Below are 5,260 nucleotides of genomic sequence, written 5' to 3'. Positions count from 1 at the left end.
CTGGGGCTTTCCATCCTGATGACCTTCTGTACCTCGCTACATGGATCCTTGCTCTGCTCATGTCTGTCTAACTGCCCACCATAAACCTATCTGATTGCTTAGGTCTCCGAATTTGTAAGATCACCATGCAGGCCTTCTCTGGGCTTGTCAAGTTTAATATGTGACCCCTTTTGATCCAACAGTACATTATTAAAATAAAAGTTATGACAAAATATGGGCATTGACAACTCTGTGTTGAAAAATGATTTTAAAAAAATGAACAAAAATTTCAAGGAGCCCTAAGAATTAAACTGACTTATTCATATTTTACTTTTGATATATAAGGGTGTCCCAAAATTCACGCAAGAAGTAATTTTGATAGAAAACACAGGTTTATAATTAAAAATTGTAAATTTTTTATTGATTCATAAAGTATACAGTATAGGGTTATGTATGGAGTAGCACATCGGGTAAATGGCCTCCATGGCTTTGCTGGCACATATGCAAAGCCGTGGTCTTCATTGGTCTTCATTGTCTCTGCTCCTGGGCCATAATTGGTACTTGGTAGTGCTTATCAAATTGAAGGGATTGAAATCAAAGGGCAACAGATATTAGAATTTGATTCAATAAACAAAGTAAAATTAGGCTTTTATTTTTTGTTGTTGTTGTTAATGCTCACGCAAAATTCAAATCTTGCGTGAATTTTGGGACACCCTTTACATAACAATGAAATGATTAAAATCTACATGTAGGTCTAAAAAGTTGTTTCAAAGAGTGCTGGGGTTCTTGTTCCAGCATCAAGAAGGGTTCAGCAATCTGGAGAAGGACTGTGTGTAACTTAATAAAGAGTCCAGAGACGAAGCATAATTTTGAAAGGCATTCGGGGGTCAGAGGAGCCTAGCTAATGAAACTGAAATCTCCTCATCTCAGGACCCCTTGCTTTTTATTTACACAATTTGTCCTAAGGCGAGGCAGAGATATACACATCAAAGGGTCAGGTTTCCTGTTTCGTATACAGAGTCCATTGTTAGAATGGGGAATTGCCTATGGTTGTTCAGGTGTTTGGCCAGTAGGAGGCAATAACATCAACTAGATTAAGATGCCCTGAGCTGTCTGGCAGCAAGCAATCATCCTTTTCAGGTTTGGGGAAATGCCCTTGCCACTTCAGATGATTCAGCCCTTGCTGACATGCTGGAATTGGCTTCCAGCAAAAGAGTATAAAACAAAAATTCTAAGTAATTAGGAAGAATTATGTATTCAAAAAGCAAACATTTTACTTCCTTGGTGTGGACAAAAAGTGGCCACATGCTAACCTGACAAGCTTAAGGAAAGCCTGTGTGGTGGACATGCAAACACAGAGACCTAAAGTAACCACAAAGGATGGTCTGAAATTGTAACTTTTTAACGAAAATCAATTCCTGGCAGATAGTCAATCTTCCCTGACAAAAGTCAATCTTTACCTTAACTAAGTTTGTCTATTGCCTTTTGCATTTATGATGACATTCCTCAGGAATGTCAGGGTAATTCCCCTTTCTCCAGACCTCTCAGGGCACAACCAATGCACCAGGGCAGAAAACCATCAATCCCCTCCTTGTTGTTATCATGTTAATTGTTGGCTGTTAACTACCCTGTACCCACCTCTGTAGAAGATGTATGTATCTATCATGTTACTTTTCATCCAATCCCAGAGGTTTCCCCAATTTGCTTTCTTCCACCTCCCTAATATATCACCAAAGGATTTCAGGTAACCCACTTAGGTCTTCTCTTTTGATTGTAATCCTATATAATAAAAGAGAAACATGCGAATTAACCATCACTCTGTCACTCAGCCACACCCACCAGCCAATCAGAGCGACTATGCAAATTAACCCAACAAAGATGGTGGTTAATTTGCATACACAGGTGCAGAGTGAAGACTGAAGACGACTGAAGATGGCGGTGGTCACAGAGCTGGAGCGAGCAGGAGGCTTGGGTTACTCCCGGCGACGGAGGAAGCCAAGCTTCCCGCTGGCCCTGGACTCTGCTCAAGGAGGGGCTGGGGGCCTGGGTCACCAGGGTTGACCCCGGCTTCCAGCCAGCCCTGGCCTCCGCTCGAGGAGCTGGAAAAAAAAGAGCAGCCAGAGCAGAGAAGCCAAGCCTCGCTGCTGTGGCCGGACCAAAGGCCTGGGTCCTGGGTGCCGGAGAAAACCGATGCCAGCAGCCAGGGGAAGGAAGGCCTATTGCGTGAATCTTTGTGCAACGGACCACTAGAGTATAAAATAAGGTGCAAAACTGACATTCTCTGGAGCATTATCTCAATCTGTTGAGATTTTGATTCCAGGCAATTGTCAACAGTTTAGCTCAAATAAACTCACAAAAATTCTCTATAGGTTTAAATGTTTCTTATGTTGATGTTAGTTTTCACTCTAGCAACACAGTAGAAATGTTGTCATTGGAGATGTAAGAAACATCCAAACCTGTAGAAAATTTTTATGAGTTTACTTGAGCCAAAATGACAATTGCTGGGAAGCAAAATCTCAACAGATTGAAAACATGCTCCAGGAAGCTGTAGTATTACAATTTATTTTATACTTCAGAATCAAAGAAGAAGACATAAGGGGGTTACGTGAAATCCACTGGTGATAGATTAGGGAGGCAGGAGAAAGCAGCATGGGAAAAGCTCTGAGATTGTGTTAGCAGTGGGGAGCTCTCCAGGTCCCCACCTATTGCTGGTGGGAGTGGCATTCTTTATATATATATAATTATTGATTTCAGAGAGAGGAAGGGAGAGGGAGAGATAGAAACAATGAGAGAGAATCATTGATCAGCTGCCTCCTGCCCCCTACTGGGGATGGAGCCTGCAACCCAGGCATGTGCCCTTGACCAGAATCAAACCTTGGACCCTTCAGTCCGCAGGCTGACACTCTATCCACTGAGCCACACCAGTTAGGATGGGAGTGGTATTCTTGTAATGTCACGAGAAAAAAACAAATTCTGAGACTTGCACAGGAGAATGAGTGACATTTATTTGCATGGAGTTAAATCCCTGTGTTTCCAAGTCCCATTTCCCTCCGTCCCACGCCCACCCAAAAAAAGAAGCCCAGCCAGGCCTTCAGTAGGGCTAGGAGTAAAGCCATTGCCCAGTTTCTGTTGCATGTTGGAGCACAGTCCAATCCAGCATCATGCTGGGTGAGTTTGTGTCACAGCTGCAGGCCATCAGTCCATTGGGTGTGGGATCAGCAGGGCCATATGTCTGCAGAGGCAACCCAGATAGGAGGAAAAGAGAAACAAGAGAGACACAGGAGTGCCAAGAGCCAAGACAGCAAGCTCCTTTGTCTTAGGGATTACGTATTCCCAAATTTTCACAGGCTTGTAGTGGCCATACCCACTATGACCAATGATAGTCATGGGTTCAATTCCAGTCAAGGTCAGGTACCTTGGTTGCAGGTTCAATTCCCAGCCCACAGTCAGGGCGCATACGGGAGGCAATCAATTGATGTCTCTCTCCCACATCAATGTTTCTCTCGGTCTCTCCCCCTCCCTTCCACTCTTTCTAAAAATCAATGGAGGCCAGAGCGGGGTGGGCCACAGGGGCTGCGGGAGCCAGCCTTCATGCTGCTCTTTTGCCAGGGCTGTGGGAATGGGCTCATTGTGGAGGAGGGACAGCCCTGCCACTGTTTTGCCTGCAACACCTGCCCGTATGTGCACAACATCACTGGTAAGGTAACAAATTGGAAGTATCCAAAGCAGAAAGAAGTGGATGACTTGCTTGGTGGAGCAGCTGCCTGGGAGAACGTGGACTCTACTGCAGAGCCATGTCCCAGATGTGAACATCCCTGTGCCTGTTTCATGCAGCTTCAGACCCGCGCTGCAGACGAGCCCATCACCACCTTCTACAAGTGCTGCAATGCGCAGTGTGGACACCGCTGGAGGGACTAGGCAGCTGTGGGCAAACTACGGCCCACGGGCTGGATCCGGCCCGTTTGAAATGAATAAAACTAAAAAAAAAAAAAAAAAGACCGTACCCTTTTATGTAATGATGTTTACTTTGAATTTATATTAGTTCACACAAACACTCCATCCATGCTTTTGTTCCGGCCCTCCGGTCCAGTTTAAGAACCCATTGTGGCCCTCGAGTCAAAAAGTTTGCCCACCCCTGGACTAGAGCCAGGCCGGCTCAGCTGCGTGGCATCTGTTTACCTTATTCCCCAGAGTGGATTCCCAGCTGGGAGCGAGGACTTGTGTCCTGAGGGTCTTTGCTGGCGTTGGTGGAAACATAATGTTTTTAGGGTTGTCGGCCAGGGTGTCAGGAAATGGAAAGCCCATCTATTAGTCCAGTGGTCGGCAAACTGCGCCTCGGCAAACCGCGGCTTGCGAGCCACATGCGGCTCTTTGGCCCCTTGAGTGTGGCTCTTCCACAAAATACCGACTTCTGTGCATGGGCCACGAAGTTTCAATTGCACTGTACGTGCGTGCCCGCACGTGGTATTTTGTGGAAGAGCCACACTGAAGTGGCCAAAGAGCCGCATGTGGTTCGCGAGCCGCGGTTTGCCGACCACGGTTAAGTCAGTGGATGAACTCATTAATGTCAAGGGAGATTTTGTGTGTGGGGAAGATTATCCACAATTAATTATAAGGTCCTGTTCATTCCCCTTTCACATTTATTGGGCAATTGACATTCTTTTACCATTAACCAACACTCTTTTTAAAAAAATATATATTTTATTGATTTTTATAGAGAGGAAGGGAGAGGGATAGAGAGTTAGAAACATCGATGAGAGAGAAACATCAATTAGCTGCCTCCTGCACACTCCCCACTGGGGATGTGCCCGCAGCCAAGGTACATGCCCTTGACCAGAATCAAACCTGGGACCCTTGAGTCCACAGGCCAATGCTCTATCCACTGATCCAAGCCAGTTAGGGCTAACCAACACTCTTAAATATTTATATTGTTTGCATAACTAATAAAGTAAAACTTATTAATTTAGAACATTAGTTGTTCCTAAATATTTAACTGTTAAGTGCAAACTTATTTAATCAAAATTTAATCTGAATATTTAATTAAAATGAAAAGTTTAAAAAAATAAAAATCAATGGAAAAAATATCCTCGGGTGAGGATTAACCAAAAAATAAATAATAATAAAAAAATAAAAATAAAAAAGCCTCTCTTGGCACACCACTCTTTCAGTGCTGGTGACCCCCACTGGGTGGGCTCGTCCCAGGCTCTGACCGCAAATGTCAGATCCCTGCACTTCAGAGAGGGCAGGGCGCAGATTTCAGCTCAGAGCTTCCTTGCTCAGT

The 5,260-nt window shown here is 44.6% G+C and overlaps 1 pseudogene across 1 annotated transcript; it reads left to right on the top strand.

Annotated features, from left to right (window-relative positions):
* The first annotated feature begins 3,569 nt into the window (after window positions 1-3,569).
* LOC102416942 lies at window positions 3,570-3,898 on the top strand (annotated as a pseudogene). Its single transcript, XR_001347686.1, has one exon. The product of XR_001347686.1 is annotated as a DNA-directed RNA polymerase III subunit RPC10 pseudogene (transcript).
* The last annotated feature ends 1,362 nt before the right edge of the window (window positions 3,899-5,260 follow it).

This window comes from Myotis lucifugus, unplaced genomic scaffold (assembly GCF_000147115.1).
Source record: "Myotis lucifugus unplaced genomic scaffold, Myoluc2.0 scaffold_27, whole genome shotgun sequence".
Taxonomy (NCBI): Eukaryota; Metazoa; Chordata; class Mammalia; order Chiroptera; family Vespertilionidae; genus Myotis; species Myotis lucifugus.
The sequence above is the reverse complement of the archived record's forward strand: the minus strand, read 5'-3'. Positions and strand labels throughout refer to the sequence as shown.